The sequence below is a fragment of the Stegostoma tigrinum genome, chromosome 18 (genome assembly GCF_030684315.1).
Source record: "Stegostoma tigrinum isolate sSteTig4 chromosome 18, sSteTig4.hap1, whole genome shotgun sequence".
NCBI classification, from domain to species: Eukaryota; Metazoa; Chordata; class Chondrichthyes; order Orectolobiformes; family Stegostomatidae; genus Stegostoma; species Stegostoma tigrinum.
The window spans coordinates 46,981,290-46,998,905 of NC_081371.1; the positions used below are offsets into that span (position 1 = coordinate 46,981,290).

General features: G+C 53.8%; 1 protein-coding gene across 15 annotated transcripts in view; it reads left to right on the forward strand.

The window, feature by feature from the left end:
• Nucleotides 1-17,616, forward strand: part of ppfibp1b (PPFIA binding protein 1b) — a 152,895-nt gene that overhangs the window by 3,795 nt on the left and 131,484 nt on the right. The gene's annotated exons all lie outside the window — the stretch shown is intronic.

A 17,616-nucleotide genomic window follows, 5' to 3' on the forward strand; every position in this document is an offset into this window, starting at 1 on the left:
CTCCTCTCCCCCTCCTCTCCCCCCCCCCGACCCCCTCCTCTCCCCCCTCCTCTCCCCCTCCTCTCCCCCCCCGACCCCCTCCTCTCCCCCCCCGACCCCCTCCTCTCCCCCCCCCCGACCCCCTCCTCTCCCCCCCCGACCCCCTCCTCTCCCCCCCCCGACCCCCTCCTCCCCCCCCCCACCCCGACGCCATCCTCTCCCCCCCTGCCATCCTGTCCCCCCCCGACCCCCTCCTCTCCCGAACCCCTCCTCTCCCCCCCCCCGACCCCCTCCTCCCCCCCCCCCACCCCGACGCCATCCTCTCCCCCCCCTGCCATCCTGTCCCCCCCCCCTCCTCTCCCCCCCCGACCCCCTCCTCTCCCCCCCCGACCCCCTCCTCTCCCCCCCCGACCCCCCCTCCTCTCCCCCCCCCCCCACTCCGACGCCATCCTCTCCCCCCCCCGCCATCCTGTCCCCCCCGACCCCCTCCTCTCCCGAACCCCTCCTCTCCCCCCCCCCACCCCGACGCCATCCTCTCCCCCCCTGGCCATCCTCTCCCCCCCTCCTCCTCTCCCCCCCCCGACGCCATCCTCCCCCCCCCCCCCCCCCCGGCGCCATCCTCTTCCCCCCCCCCGGCGCCATCCTCTTTCCCCCCCCCCGGCGCCATCCTCTTTCCCCCCCCCGGCGCCATCCTCTTTCCCCCCCCCGGCGCCATCCTCTTCCCCCCCCCCGGCGCCATCCTCTTCCCCCCCCCCGGCGCCATCCTCTTCCCCCCCCCCGGCGCCATCCTCTTCCCCCCCCCCCCGGCGCCATCCTCCTCCCCCCCCCCGGCGCCATCCTCTCCCCCCTCTCCTCCCCCCCCCCCTCCTCCCCCCCCCCCTCCTCTCCCCCCCCCCCTCCTCTCTCCCCCCCCCCTCTCTCTCCCCCCCCCTCCTCTCTCCCCCCCCCCTCCTCTCTCCCCCCCCTCCTCTCTCCCCCCCCTCCTCTCTCCCCCCCCTCCTCTCTCCCCCCCCTCCTCTCTCCCCCCCCTCCTCTCTCCCCCCCCCCCTCCTCTCTCCCCCCCCCTCCTCTCTCCCCCCCCTCCTCTCTCCCCCCCCCCTCCTCTCTCCCCCCCCTCCTCTCTCCCCCCCCTCCTCTCTCCCCCCCCTCCTCTCTCCCCCCCCTCCTCTCTCCCCCCCCTCTCTCTCCCCCCCCCCTCCTCTCTCCCCCCCCCTCCTCTCTCCCCCCCCTCCCTCTCTCCCCCCCCCCTCCTCTCTCCCCCCCCCCTCCCTCTCTCCCCCCCCCCTCCTCCCTCTTCCCCCCCCCTCCTCCCTCTTCCCCCCCCCTCCTCCCTCTTCCCCCCCCCTCCTCCCTCTTCCCCCCCCACCTCCCTCTTCCCCCCCCGACCCCCCTCTTCCCCCCCCGACCCCCTCTTCCCCCCCCGACCCCCCTCTTCCCCCCCCCCCCGACCCCCTCTTCCCCCCCGACCCCCCTCTTCCCCCCCCGACCCCCTCTTCCCCCCCGTCCCCTCTTCCCCCCCCGACCCCCTCTTCCCCCCCCGACCCCCCTCTTCCCCCCCCGACCCCCTCTTCCCCCCCCCGACCCCCTCTTCCCCCCCCCGACCCCCTCTTCCCCCCCCGACCCCCCTCTTCCCCCCCGACCCCCTCTTCCCCCCCCCGACCCCCTCTTCCCCCCCCGACCCCCTCTTCCCCCCCCCGACCCCCCTCTTCCCCCCCCCGACCCCCCTCTTCCCCCCCCCCGACCCCCCTCTCCCCCCCCCCGACCCCCTCTCCCCCCCCCCGACCCCCTCTCCCCCCCCCCGACCCCCTCTCCCCCCCCCGACCCCCTCTCCCCCCCCCCCGACCCCCTCTCCCCCCCCCCGACCCCCCTCTCCCCCCCCCCGACCCCCTCTCCCCCCCCCCGACCCCCTCTCCCCCCCCCGACCCCCTCTCCCCCCCCCCGACCCCCTCTCCCCCCCCCCGACCCCTCTCCCCCCCCCCGACCCCCTCTCCCCCCCCCCGACCCCCTCTCCCAGCCCGACCCCGACGCCATCCTCTTCCCCCCCCCGACCCCGACGCCATCCTCTTCCCCCCCCCCCCGACCCCGACGCCATCCGTCCCCCCCCCGACCCCGACGCCATCCTCCCCCCCCCTCCTCCCCCCCCCTCCTCCCCCCCCCCTCCTCCCCCCCCCGCCTCCCCCCCCCTCCTCCCCCCCCCCTCCTCCCCCCCCGTCCGCCCCCCCCCGTCCTCCCCCCCCCGCCTCCCCCCCCGCCTCCCCCCCCGTCCTCCCCCCCCGTCCTCCCCCCCCCTCCCCCCCCCCTCCCCCCCCTCCCCCCCCCTCCCCCCCCTCCCCCCCCCCTCCCACCCGCCCCCCCCCCTCCCCCCCCCTCCCCCCCCTCCCCCCCCTCCCCCCCTCCCCTCCCCCCCGCCCCTCCCCCCCTCCCCTCCCCTCCCCCTCCCCTCCCCCCCCCTCCCCCCCCTCCCCCCCGCCTCCCCCCCCTCCTCCCCCCCCTCCTCCCCCCCCTCCCCCCCCCCCCTCCCCCCCCCCCTCCCCCCCCCCGCCCTCCCTCCCCCCCCCTCCTCCCCCCCCCGCCTCCCCCCCCCCTCCTCCCCCCCCTCCGCCCCCCCCCTCCTCCCCCCCCCTCCTCCCCCCCCTCCTCCCCCCCCTCCTCCCCCCCCCTCCTCCCCCCCCCTCCTCCCCCCCCCCTCCCCCCCCCCCTCCCCCCCCCCCTCCTCCCCCCCCCCTCCTCCCCCCCCCCTCCTCCCCCCCCGCCTCCTCCCCCCCCTCCTCCTCCCCCCCTCCTCCTCCCCCCCCTCCTCCCCCCCCCCCTCCCCCCCCCCCTCCTCCCCCCCCCTCCTCCCCCCCCTCCTCCCCCCCCTCCTCTCCCCCTCCTCTCCCCCCCTCCTCCTCCCCCCCCTCTCCCCCCCTCCTCCTCCCCCCCCTCTCTCCCCCCCTCCTCCCCCCCCCTCTCCCCCCCTCCTCCTCCCCCCCCTCTCCCCCCCTCCTCCTCTTCTCCACCCCTCCTCTCTTCTCCACCCCCCCTCCTCCTCTTCTCCACCCCCCCCTCCTCCCCCCCCTCTCCCCCCCTCCTCCCCCCCCCTCTCCCCCCCTCCTCTTCTCCCCCCCCCTCCTCCCCCCCTCTCCCCCCTCCTCCCCCCCCTCTCCCCCCCTCCTCCCCCCCCTCTCCCCCCCTCCTCCCCCCCCTCTCCCCCCCTCCTCCCCCCCTCTCCCCCCCTCCTCCTCTTCTCCCCCCCCTCCTCTCCCCCCCTCCTCCTCCCCCCCCCTCTCCCCCCCTCCTCCTCCCCCCCCTCTCCCCCCTCCTCCTCTTCTCCACCCCTCCTCCTCTTCTCCACCCCCCCCTCCTCCCCACCCCCTCTCCCCCCCCTCCTCCCCCCCTCTCCCCCCCTCCTCTTCTCCCCCCCCTCCTCCCCCCCCTCTCCCCCCCTCCGCCCCCCCCTCTCCCCCCCTCCTCCCCCCCCCTCTCCCCCCCTCCTCCCCCCCCTCTCCCCCCCTCCTCCTCTTCTCCCCCCCCCTCCTCTCCCCCCCCCTCCTCCCCCCCTCTCCCCCCCTCCTCCTCCCCCCCCTCTCCCTCCCCCCCCTCTCCCCCCCTCCTCCTCGCCTCCCCCCTCCTCCTCTCCTCCCCCCCTCCTCCTCTCCTCCCCCCCTCCTCCTCTTCTCCCCCCCTCCTCCTCTTCCTCCCCCCCTCCTCCTCTTCTCCCCCCCTCCTCCTCTTCTCCCCCCCCTCCTCCTCTTCTCCCCCCCCTCCTCCTCTTCTCCCCCCCCTCCTCCTCTTCTCCCCCCCCTCCTCTTCTCCCCCCCCTCCTCCTCTCTCCCCCCCTCCTCCTCTTCTCCCCCCCCCTCCTCCTCTTCTCCCCCCCCTCCTCCTCTTCTCCCCCCCCTCCTCCTCTTCTCCCCCCCCTCCTCCTCTTCTCCCCCCCCCTCCTCCTCGTCTCCCCCCCCCTCCTCCTCTTCTCCCCCCCCTCCTCCTCTTCTCCCCCCCCTCCTCCTCTTCTCCCCCCCTCCTCCTCTTCTCCCCCCCCTCCTCCCTCTTCTCCACCCCCTCCTCCTCTTCTCCACCCCTCCTCCCCCCCCTCCACCCCCCCTCCACCCCCCCCTCCACCCCCCCCCCCCACCCCCCCCTCCACCCCCCCCCTCCACCCCCCCCCTCCACCCCCCCCCCTCCACCCCCCCCCCTCCACCCCCCCCCCTCCACCCCCCCCCCCACCCCCCACCCCCCCCTCCACCCCCCCTCCACCCCCCCTCCACCCCCCCCCCACTCCCCCCCCCACTCCCCCCCCACTCCCCCCCCTCTCCCCCCCCTCTCCCCCCCCTCTCCCCCCCCTCTCCCCCCCCTCTCCCCCCCCTCTCCCCCCTCTCCCCCCCCACCTCCTCTCTCCCCCCCCACTCCTCTTCCTCCCCCCCCCCCCACTCCTCTCTTCCCCCCCCCCACTCCTCTCTTCCCCCCCCCCCACTCCTCTCTTCCCCCCCCCCACTCCTCCCCCCCCCCCCTCCTCTCTCCCCCCCCCACTCCTCTCTCCCCCCCCCCACTCCTCTCTCCCCCCCCCCCCCCACTCCTCTCCCCCCCCCCACTCCTCTCTCCCCCCCCCCACTCCTCTCTCCCCCCCCCCCACTCCTCTCTCCCCCCCCCCCACTCCCTCTCTCTCCCCCCCCCACTCCTCTCTCTCCCCCCCCCCCCACTCCTCTCTCTCCCCCCCCCCACTCCTCTCTCTCCCCCCCCCCCCCACTCCTCTCTCCCCCCCCCCACTCCTCTCTCCCCCCCCCACTCCTCTCTCCCCCCCCCCCCACTCCTCTCTCCCCCCCCACTCCCTCTCCCCCCCCCCCACTCCTCTCTCCCCCCCCCCACTCCTCTCTCCCCCCCCCACTCCTCTCTCCCCCCCCCCACTCCTCTCTCTCCCCCCCCCCACTCCTCTCTCTCCCCCCCCCCACTCCTCCTCTCTCCCCCCCCCCCACTCCTCTCTCTCCCCCCCCCCACTCCTCTCCTCCCCCCCCCCACTCCTCTCTCCTCCCCCCCCCCACTCCTCTCCTCCCCCCCCCCACTCCTCTCTCTCCCCCCCCCCCACTCCTCTCTCTCCCCCCCCCCACTCCTCTCTCTCCCCCCCCCCCACTCCTCTCTCTCCCCCCCCCCCACTCCTCTCTCTCCCCCCCCCCACTCCTCTCTCTCCCCCCCCCCCCACTCCTCTCTCTCCCCCCCCCCCCCACTCCTCTCTCTCCCCCCCCCCCCACTCCTCTCTCTCCCCCCCCCCCACTCCTCTCTCTCCTCCCCCCCCCCCACTCCTCTCTCTCCCCCCCCCCACTCCTCTCTCTCCCCCCCCCCCACTCCTCTCTCTCCCCCCCCCCCACTCCTCTCTCTCCCCCCCCCCCACTCCTCTCTCTCCCCCCCCCCCACTCCTCTCTCTCCCCCCCCCCCCACTCCCTCTCTCTCCCCCCCCCCCCCACTCCTCTCTCTCCCCCCCCCCCCCACTCCTCTCTCTCCCCCCCCCCCCCACTCCTCTCTCTCCCCCCCCCCCCCCACTCCTCTCTCTCCCCCCCCCCCCCACTCCTCTCTCTCCCCCCCCCCCCACTCCTCTCTCTCCCCCCCCCCCCCACTCCTCTCTCTCCCCCCCCCCCCCACTCCTCTCTCTCCCCCCCCCCCCCCCACTCCTCTCTCTCCCCCCCCCCCCCCCCACTCCCTCTCTCTCCCCCCGCCCCCGCCATCATCCATTCCTCCTCAGTCAATCCCTATAATCGCCTTTTCCCACGTCCACCCTGATCTCTCCTTTCTCCACGCCCTGTCTCCTCCCCCAGGTAAGAACCTGTGTTATATGATTTCCCTTTATTCCTTTTCAAACAAGCTATTTTGTACAAGCACTTAGTAAGATCTGGAGTGAGCTGCTCCCTCATTTTCTCAGTGGACCACCACTCTCCTCTTTGTTAAAGTGCCTGCTTGACCCTTTACACCAGTGAAAAAGAAGGGTGTGGACAAATTTGAAATACTGACTGTCCGTTCTCCCCACCCACACTAAATGCTGTGTATTGCCAGCCTTTTTTGGTTTCGCTTAAAATTATGGAGGGAACAGATATTACTTTTCAACCATTTCCAGATTTGTCTTGGAGTTGGCATCTACCCACATATCATTTGAGCAGTTTTTTAATGCTATTATTACTGATCTGACTTTGCAACTTTAATCTATCTGTAACTTGTGCTGAACCATGATGTGCTAATTAATAGAATGTAAACAGAAAATGTTGAAAGCGTGCAGCTTGCCTTCTGAAACAAATTGATACTTGTTCTAGCGATAGCAGGAACTGCAGATGCTGGAGAATCTGAGATAACAAGGTGTAGAGCTGGATGAACACAGCAGGCCAAGCAGCCAAGGTTCATCCAGCTCTACACCTTGCTATTTCTTATCCTTGATACTTGTTCTTTTTGCTGTTATCCAACTTGCAGTTTTTAAAAAAAAGTCAGTTCCTATTTTGTAATATCAGTAATCTTGATGGATCGGGGAGACCAATTTAAGAAGATAGTCTGCTTTAGCTGTAACTCAGTCTATTCAAGCATGTGTTGACCATCTGGTTCAGCTGTTGATGATACCAAGCACATTGTTTTGGAATGGTGTCAAACTACAGTATTCCGATTTTATTGTGTTAAGAATGGCAGGTTCAGAAAAAGACAGCATAATTTTACAATTACAGTCAGGCTGTTGACAGACACCTGGAAATACATTTTTTTTGGACAAAAGATGACCAAGTCTGATACTTTTCCCTAAAATGCTATGGATGCTGATTGAATTGGAGTCTTCCAGAGTGCATGCGCTAGAATTTTAGATGCATGTAATGATATACAGAGTGAAGGTAGGTAGATAGGAACTGACATTTAGATTAGTGGTCTAGTTAAGTTGTGAAACAGTTGCAGTATTCCCTTGTTCTTATGGGGACTATGTGAACTGTTGCTACTGCAGATTTATTGGGAGCTATTCTATGAATAGTGATTACTGTATTAAATGACTTGAAGTGCATCAGGTTAATATTTCAAGGGGATTGAAATAGGCTAGAATAAATCCCTGCTTGCCATTTGTGGTCAGTCAGAACCGCCCAGGCTGGGTGCAGAGCTGCTTGCAAGTAGGAATTGTCAGAGACAAGTATTTTCAGACACGAGTATTTTAAGAGCCAGTTGCTTCAAATTAGTGCTGGTTGAATTACTTCTGTTTATGTCATGAATTATAAACATTCAGTAGTGATTCACTTGTCTTTGTACCTCATGTTCTACTGTGTTTTGATCCTGTATGGACCCAATAATGGGCGGGGGGTGGGGAACGAACTGTTACGTCAGTCACTTTTCTAATTCTGTGCATTATTTCGCCTATGTGCTTTAGAAACTAGTCGTGTATAGCTATTTATGTCATGCACAGTGGTTATTGATTTTGGACAATCAACCTAGAGATTGAGAGCTGACATTCCACTGTAGTAAATTCTCATATTCATTCCAGATGATGTGATCATCTGCATGAGTCAGGTGCTTGCTTGATATTACAAGTACAAATATTGAAACAATATTAGACAATCACCAATTTGACTTGCTTTCTTGTGACTCCACTTGATAGCCTCTATTCCATTTCAGGGGAAAATAAATTGGATCAGCCCTTCCTAAGAACATTTTAGAGTGCTGTAATAGATATAATGGCATTTTAATGCTGCCATGCATGTCTAACCATTGAGGATATGAGGTAAGATCGGTATGACAGGTCGGCACAGCATTGAGGGCCTAAGGGCCTGTACTGTGCTGTTATGTTCTATGTAAGTTTCTGAATTCTATAGTTTGAATTTAGGTTTGGTTCTGTTCACGATGTATATCTATAATGTGCCTTCCTCAAAGTGGTGGTCTTGGCTCAGTTGGCGGTGCTCTTGCCTCTGTGTCAGAAGGATGAGTTGAAGTCCCAGTCTCTTGACTTGAGCATGCAAATGTAAGGCGATCAGTACAGTTAAGAGGAAGTTCTGCATCATCCAGGGTGCTGCCTTTCAATGCACCCTTTTGCTGCTAATTTATTTAGCGTTGTTGGAATCATTCAGGTTAGTTGTCTGTACCTTTATTTAGAATAAAGAACAGTACAGCACAGGAACAGGTCTCTTGGTCCATTGAGCCAGTGCCGACACATTACAACTTGCTGAACTTAAAAAATCTATTGTCTCCATGCAGCCCATATCCATCTGTTCCCTGCCTGTCCATGCATCTGTCAAATGTTACTACTGTATCTGCTTCTATCACTGTCTCTGGCAGTGTATTCCAGGCACTTACCATCCTCTGTATGAAAACAAAACTACTTTCACATCTCCTTTAAACATACCCCCTTTTATCTTAGAAATTTCTGGGAAAAGTCTCCTGACCATTCATTCTATCCATGACCCTCACAATTTTGCAGATTTCTATCGGATCTCCCCCTCGGTCACTGATATTCATGTGAAAACAAACCAAGGTTTTCCAATCTCGCCTCTTAGCTTTGAAGATTTCTACTTTGCTGAACATGTTACAGTAATAAGAAATGCTATTTATGTTATGCCTTTAATGTAAGGTAGTGGAATGACCCTGTGCTTTGTAGGAACATTATGGGACAAAACTCATTGGCACTGAGCAGCATGCATCATTAGCACTGAATATCAAAAGCTCAGTCAAAGTATTAGATTTTAAGTGTTGTCATGAAGCAGAAAGAAAAGACAGAATTTTGGACAGAAAATTCCAGAACTTGGTGCCTCGGCAGCTGAAAACAAGGCTGTCAGCAGCAGACTGATTAAACTTAGAATTGTTAATTAGGCTAGAATTTGAGCAGTGATCTGAAGTGGGATGCAGAGCCCAAAGGGCTGAAGGATGTCATGGTTGGGAAAAAGGTGTAGCCCTGAAGCAATTGGAAATAAGGATGAAACTTTAAAAATAATGATTTCTTCAGAAAGAGCCAGTGTGGAGCAAGGTGTACAAAACTAATGGGTGAATGGAACTTGGAAGGAGTTAGAACACAAGTGACAGAAAGAACGATCTTGAGATATGCCTGTGGAATAGTTAAGTCTAGAGGTAATGAGTGTGCATGGAGATTTCACCAACTGATCGACTGAGGCAAGACTGAAGTTGGTTAACAGGCACTTTTCAAGTTGTAGGTATGTAGTTCTGGGTCAAATATAATACCAGATTTATGGATTGTCTCATTGAGCGCCAGACCTTTTCCAAGGGGAGGAATGGAAAGCGAATAGTTCCCAACAAACAAAACAATGTCCTTTGTATTGTAATATTTAACTGGAAAATATTTCAGTGCATCCAGTGTTGTGAAATGTTTTGTAACTTCTGTTGTTCGTACTTCATACCAATTCATGACAAGTTGACTCTTGGGTGGGCAATACAGGAGCCCCTGTAGCCATTTTCCCCCTAAAGTATATTTTGTGTAGGAAGGGAGAGTGCAGGTTGGTTAATAGCCTCTCAGAGGAAAGCAGCAGCCTGATCAGTGGTACCACCTTGCAAGGAGATTTGATAGTGGTGTGTTTGAGGGGGAGGTTGATAAGTCAACTAAGTAATAGGAAGATAACAAAATGTGAAGCTGGATGAACACAGCAGGCCGCACACCATCTCAGGAGCACAAAAGCGGATGTTTCGGGGCCTCCCTGATGAAAGGTCTAGGCTCTAGGCCCAAAACATCAGCTTTTGTGCTCCTGAGCTGCTGCTTGGCCTGCTGTGTTCATCCAGCTTCACACTTTATTATCCTGGATTCTCCAGCATCTGCAGTTCCCGTTATCTCTAAGTATTAGGAAGAACAGGTAGGGACAGAGTAACAAACACAGCAGGACTGGTGGTCTAAAATGTATTTATTTTAATGGAAGGAGTAAAACAGGTAGGGCAGATGAGCTTAGAGTCTGGATTAGTACATGGGCCTATGATATTGTAACCATTACGGAAACTTCGTTGAGAGAAGGAAAGGACTAGCAGCTCAGTGTTCCAGAATTTCAGTGTTTCAGGTAAGATAGAGTTGCATTACTGAGAATGGCACAGCTGTACTAAGAAACATCTTAGAGGGCTCATTTAGAGAGACCATATGAGTTCACTTCAGCTGGCCCTGTATACCTCTTGGCTCTCTGCTGTGAGATTAGTTTATTGCATGTTGTAAGAACAAAGGAAACTGAATTATGCCAATCAGTCCCACAGCCTGCTCTGCCATTCATCTCGATCATAGTTGATGTTTGACCTTAATGCTGTTTTCATGCATTACCCCACATCCCTGAGAGGTTGATGGATCTTAGTCTTGAATATACTTAATGACTGTTCATCCACAAAAATCTGGAGGAGAGAGTGCCAAAGGTTCACCACCCTGTGGATGAAAAAAGTCCTCCTGGTTTTGGTCTGGCCCAGAGGTAGGGATACTATTGCAAGAGCCTTTCTATGGCAAGTATATCCTTTCATGCTCCTGTTGTAGCAGAACTGAAATATGATGGAAGATAAATGATTGATTTGTTACTTTGAAAAGTATTTTTTCAGAAGGATAAAATAATTAGTAACTGTGCTAAATGAAGCTTACTTAGTGTTAAAGTTGGTCAAAGCCCTAGAGACATCCACCAACAGCAAAAGCAAATGTTACTTGGTCTTCATGCAATAACATGAAATGATAACAACTGAGGTCATACCTGTCAGGAAAGATTCATCAGGCTGGGGCTCTTTCCTGGAGAAAATATTTCTACTAACTGGTGACTAGCATGGATCTGTTGAGCCAAAAGACATTTATCTGCCTTATAAATAGTTTTTAATTCTTTCCGTGAATTAGTTTGAATGCTTTCTCTGAGCCCTTAAAAGACTGTTTCCCTTTATAAACATTGGAAGCATGATTGAATTGCACAACATATGCATACTCCAGCATACTAAATACAGCAATGATGGACTTGCACATCCTGCTTTTGTGACATTGCATCTCGTGATGGTACTATTCCTTTGTTTTTATGTACTATATTAGTGACTGCAAGGTTTTTAAAGAATATTTATGTAATGTACATTGCAATTTTTTTGAAAATAGTAAATAGTTTGGAGGCAAATTGGGTTAGCATAATTTACAAACCTTTTAAATATAATAAATTTTGTAAAATCTAATGAATTTGATAAATGGATATCCTCTTAGAGAACTGCTCAACTCGTTAAGATAGCAGAATTCCATTAATTAGAGATCACTCTACACACTTTAGCAGAAAATATTAACTTCATTGACAAAACATCTCAAACTTTCAATAATACGTTTTACATGTTTGCCTTGCTGTGATTCCGTATACCAGAAAAATATATTCAAGATCAAATTTGTCATTTCCTGACAGAGTTTAGCAGCATTGCTGTGTGTGTGACCTAAAATGTCTAGCTTCCTCTGACAAAAGGGATAAATGCTGGAAACCTGAAATGAGAACATGAAGTGTTGAAAAACCTCTTGCCCTGGATGTGAGTTTGCTCGCTGAGCTGGAAGGTTCATTTTCAGACGTTTCGTCACCATTCTAGGTAACATCATCAGTGAGCCTCCGACGAAGCGCTGGTGCTATGTCCCGCTTTCTATTTATCTGGTTAGGTTTCCTTGGGTTGGTGATGTCATTTCCTGCATTGGTGATGTCATTTCCTGTTCTTTTTCTCAGGGGGTGGTAGATTGATTTGGAGCCAATGTGTTTGTTGATGGAGTTCGGGTTGGAATGTCATGCTTCTAGGAATTCTCGTGCTTGTCTCTGTTTGGCTTGTCCCAGGATGGATGTGTTGTCCCAATCAAAGTGGTGTCCTTCCTTATCTGTATGTAAGGATACTAGTGATAGTGGGTCATGTCGTTTTGTGGCTAGTTGATGTTCATGTATCCTGGTGGCTAGCTTTCTGCCAGTTTGTCCAATGTAGTGTTTGTCACAGTTCTTGCAAGGTATTTTGTAGATGACGTTCGTTTTATTTGTTGTCTGTATAGGGCCTCTTGCCCTGAATGCACCTGTGGAGAGAGAAACAGTAACAATTCAGTTCAATGACCTCTCATCAGAACTGTTTTTCTCCATCCATGGCTATGCTGTACCTGCTGAGCATTTTGAACATTTTTGTTTTGTTTTTAATTTTGGTTTTCTATGGTCTGTTAATAGAAGAAAAATAACTAGAAACTTGAAAGAAAAAATTTGCGATTAAGCTTCACACTACCTGTTTGAATACTTCATACTACCTGTATGCAGTATTTCCAAGCAGTGTTCTGTGCTGCAGCAATATCATTACTTTTACATTTCAAATCTTTCTTGGTGACTTAATTTACTTCGTATAGTATATTATTAGGGTGTCGGCTTTGCTGGCCAGCCTTAGTGGCCATCCCTGCTTGCCCCTGAAAATTGCTGGTGAACTGCCTTATCAATTGTTTAGAGAGCATGGAATAAATAGTTCTTTTTCTACTGAAAGCATTAACAACCTGTAATAAAACACACTATCTCCTTCAATAGGTGAATGATGGGGTAAAATTTGACACCCTGGATTTCTAACTGATTGTGTCTTGAATGGCTGGTTGATTTTGAGAATTTGCTGTATTGAAACATGCCAGCTGTCATGCGGGGCAGAAGTCTTTTTGACAGATGGGAAACAAGTTTGATTTTTAACTGAATAAAAATGAAACTTGAAATAATATCCTGCCACCTCTAGTCTGTTGAACTTAATTTGCAGTTTTAATGCATTGGCCACTTCATGCCAGTCGTAAAAGTCGAATTAGTAATTTTAGTTTAAGCAAAGTGAAAGATTAAAAAAGAAGCTTTTCACTTGATTTGAAATGTGTAGCAGCATGTTAATGCATCAATATACTAGACTGTCACACGATGTGCTTTCTGAAGCCCAAAGTATGGTACAAATACACTGACCTTAAATTTTTCTTGCAGATGTAATGTTAAGGAGAGCCAGTGTTCCTATTTGTTTTAGTTTTTCTATGATTCTCACAAGTGGACCCTCCCTCATGAGTTATCCACAGATTTTTCTTTTGGAGACACTGGACTGTATTGTGTGGTCATGAAAAGCTGAATTTTTTTCCTGCATTAATGGCCTATTCTAGGTCAAACATTTGACATAAGCACTATATTTTTTCCATTGTAACACAACACTTTGTCCTACAGCATTTTCAGCTTCTGTTTTCAATTAAACCATGAACTGAAGAATTCATTCTATGAATATTTGTTGATTTCTTCTTACTTGATGTTCATCTTTGCAACTGCCATTTGTATATTTAAAAGCATTGCTCTCAAAATGTCTTTTATGATTTTTATAGCCAAGTGTAATCAGTGTGAACGAACTTTTTAAAAGCAATAATTTTAAAGTGTAAGAACATATAAATTTGAATATCTGAAGAGTTCAGGTCTGTGTTATTGAATGTGTATTGAGAGGTTGGGCAATAAGTGAGTGATGTTGCCAGTGGTCTTCTCTGGCTGCGAGGAATTGCCAGAATACTAGGCAGGAATTTGGCACCAAATTTTGATATTACTAGGTGAAAGAAATGGTGGCCTTTATTCTGTGACCATTTTGCCATTTACCAGTAGAGCTTAAACTGGGACCTCTGGAACTGTGGCTTAAACATATGTATCACTATACTGTTCAATTGGTTACAATTTTGGTTTTCTAAAGGCAAGCTTACTTGATGTTCTTGCCTCAAGCCTTCTGAACTTGCCCTGTTAGATTGCTTCCTTGTTGAGATTATTTCTATTACAGTCAATTGCTCTGAAGTTTTGGGATTTCTGATAAAGTTCAAATGTAGGAAGTTGCTGTCAGAATACCCCTTTTTGTAAGGGTTCTAATTGAAGCCAAAGCAGCTGACATCTGCTTTTCAGGACTAACCCAAATTATATAGGTTATTTCCTTATTGACAGGCCAGTTTAACAAAAAACCTTTTCTGATGTTATCTGTGGTAAAACTTAAATTATTTTCAGATTTGGGTTTTAAGTGATTATTAAATTTTACATTTTCCTTCAGTGTCTTATGTACATTTCAGTGAGTTGGAAGAGGTTGAGTTTTCTTTGCAATACACATCAGAAAATGCTGGAAATAACTTGTCTCCATCTAAATAAAAAAACAAAAGAACTGTGGGTGCTGCAAATCAGGAACAAAAACAAAGTTGCTGGAAAAGCTCAGCAGGTTTGGCAGCACCTGTGGAGAAATAAATCAGAGTTAATGTTTTGGGTCTGGTGAAAGAGTCCTGAGGAAAGCTCCCCGGACCCGAAACGTAACTCGGTTTTTTTTTCTTTCATAAATGCTGCCAAACTTGCCAAGCTTTTCCAGCAACTTTGTTTTTGTTGTTGTCTCCAACTAAGTCCTGAAAATTGGAGACATTGTTAAGTGATTCACTGTAATCAAGTAAGGAACTTTAAAATGGCTTATCTTTCTCATCAGTTCTCTCATTGGCTTTAAATTACTCTGCCTCATCTGCTATGTACAAGGAGCCTGTTCTCTGTAAATTTATTCAAAGGATGAGCCCAAAATTTATTGCCTGGGGGTAGCTAAAAGTCTGTATTTCCTGGGTCTGGTATCACATGTAGACCAAGTATGGATGACAGTTGCCTTCCCTCAAGGTTGTTTAGTGAACCAGATGGGTTTTTCCAACAATTGATAATGAATTCATGGCCATCATTAGGCACTTAATTCCAGATTTTTATTGAAGTCAGCTTCCACTGTCTGCTGTAGCAGGATTTCAATACAGTTTGAATCCAGCAGAATTCCGGAATATTTCTTGGGCCTCTGGTTTAACATTCCAGCAATAATACCACTAGGCCATCACCTCCACCAAGTATTTTTCACTGAAACAAGTTGTGTGTCCTTGACTTTCTCAGCTCAGTCATGACTGGCAGGCTGCTGTTAGGAGTGGGAGGATGGCTGAAGCCCTACAGCTAGCCATGCACCACTGTCCCGCCTCCTGGAGGTGGTAGTGGTCAGCAAGAAGCAGTGCTGTGGCATCAAAGATGCTGTCAGTCAGCAGCTACAAGTGTGGTCATAGACAAGCAATGGAAAGCTTGGGATGAGGGGCAAACTTAAGTCAGAGTGAGAGCTATGCCAAAATAACACCAGTTAAGCCATATGACCCATGTTAAAATTATTCTTTGGACATGGAATGAAATTACCAACGCTGTCAAGTTATGAATGTTTAAGTGAAAGTGTTAAATGGGCAAATTTAAAGGAGGACTTGCTCTATTAGTTTTAGTACTGTTGATTTAAAAACATTACTTCAAGGCTTACTTTATTGATCTTTACTGAAGGCTGCTGAGTCACACCTGCACATTAACTTTTCAAATAGCCTGCAGCCAAGTAAAGATCACAAAGATGATTTCTGGTGTAATGAGCACTGTAATTGTGCAGCATTTTAATTCTGCCTTTCAGAATAGCAGATTTGAATTTTATAAAACTCTTAGCGAGTTTTCAGAAGATTTGTAGCTCAGGTTGAGGTTCTGGATGTGAGTTTGCTCACTGGGCTGGAATGTTTGTTTTCAGACATTTTGTCACCTTTTTTAAAATTTGAAAAAATATACTTTATTCATGTACAAAAAATAAAACATTTACACACCTACCCAGTCATGAAGCTGCTCTGGGTTACCCGGGGCTACATACACCATCTAAAGGAAAAAAAAACAAAGCAAAGAAAACACCCTGACAGTCGTCACCTTGCCAGTTGGGGAAGGCGCCAGCTGGGACCAGTTACCAGATAGGGCCCTTTTTTCTATTCTGGATGAGGGGTTTCATACCGTGGTCTTTCCCCACCGTGCCTTGGCGGCAGCTGCCCCAAGCTAAAGCACGTCCCTCAGCACGTAGTCCTGGACCGTGGAGTGCGCCAGTCTGCAACACTCGGTCGGGGTCAGTTCTTTCAGCTAGCAGACCAAAGAGCGTCTTTCACGGCATTGGTCCTCCAGGCGCAGTTGATGTTGGTCTCTGTGTGCGTCCCGGGAAACAGCGTGTAGAGCACGGAGTCCCGCGTCACGGAGCTGCTCGGGACGAACCTCAACAAATACCACTGCATCCCCCTCCAGACCTCCTGCACATAGGCACACTCCAGAAGGAGGTGATGAACAGTCTCATTCCCCCCCGCAGCCACCTTGACGGCACCGTGCGGTGATGCAGAGATTCCGGGCATGCATAAAGGATCTCACTGGCAGAGCCCCCCTCACCGCCAGCCAAGCAAAGTCCTTGTGCTTGTTTGAAAGTTCTGGCGATGAGGCATTCTGCCAAATGACTTTGGCAGTCTGCATGGGGAACCACACGACGGGATCCACCCTCTCCTTTTCCCGAAGGGTCTGGAGGATACTACATGCTGACCACTGCCTGACGGCCTTGTGGTCAAAGGTGTTTCCTTTCAAAAATTTCTCCACGAAAGACAGGTGGTATGGAACGGTCCAACTACTGAGCGTTCCGCGGCAACGAGACCAGGCCCATCCTTCGCAACACCGGGGACAGGTAGAACCTCAGTAAGTAGTGACACTTGATGTTTGCGTACTGAGGATCTACGCACAGCTTGATGCAGCCGCACACAAAGGTAGCCGTCAGGGCGAGGGTGGCGTTCGGTACGCCTTTCCCCCATTTTCCAGGTCTTTGTACATGGTGTCCCTGCAGACCCGGTCCATCCTCGACCCCCAAATGAAGTGGAAGATGGCCCGGGTGACCGCGGCGGCACAGGTCCAGGGAATAGGCCAGGCCTGCGCCACATACAACAGTACCGAAAGCCACTCGCACCTGACAACCAGGCTCTTACCCACGATGGAGGGGTCCGGAGCGTCCACCTGCACAGCTTATGCTTCAATTTGGTGATACGCTCCTCCCAAGTCTTAGTGCACGCCCCAGCTCCACCAAACCAAACACCCAGCACCTTCAGGTAGTCTGTCCTGACGGTGAAGGGGATGAAGGAGCGGTTGTCCCAGTTCCCGAAGAACATGACCTCGCTCTTACCTATTGACTTTGGCACCCGAGGCCAGTTCAAACTGGCCACAGATGTCCAATAGTCTACTCACCGACCGGCGATCAGTGCAGAAGACAGCGACATCGTCCATGTACAGGGAGGCCTTGACCTGAAGGCCTCCGCTGCCTGGGATAGTCATGCCCTTCAGGCTCACGTCCTTCCTGATGGATGCGGCGAAGGGCTCCACACAGCACACGAACAAGGCAGGAGAGAGCAGGCAGCCCTGCCTGACTCCAGATCTGACAGGAAAACTGTCCGATTCCCACCCGTTGATCGAGACTGCGCTAACTATGTTGGTGTAGAGCAGCCAGATCCAATTGCGGATGCCCTCCCTGAACCCCAATTTGGAGAGGACGTCCCTCGTGTAAGCATGAGACCCTGTCGAAGGCCTTCTCCTGGTCCAGGCTGACGAGGCAGGTGTCCACCTGCCTGTCCTGCACGTATCCCTGATGAGCACGAGGCTCTCAGCGATCTTCCTGCCCGGCACAGCACAGGTTTGGTCAGGGTGAATCACCGACTCCAGGACAGACCTGACCCGGTTGGCTATGACCTTGGCCAGGATTTTGTAGTCCACGTTCAGTAGTGAAATGGGACGCCAATTCTTAATTTCTTCCCTCTTGCCCCTTCCTCTCGTAAATGAGGGTGATGATGCCCTTCCTCATGGACTTGCACATTTCCCCTGCCTGAAGCGCACTATCGTACACCACCAACAGGTCCTGGCCGAC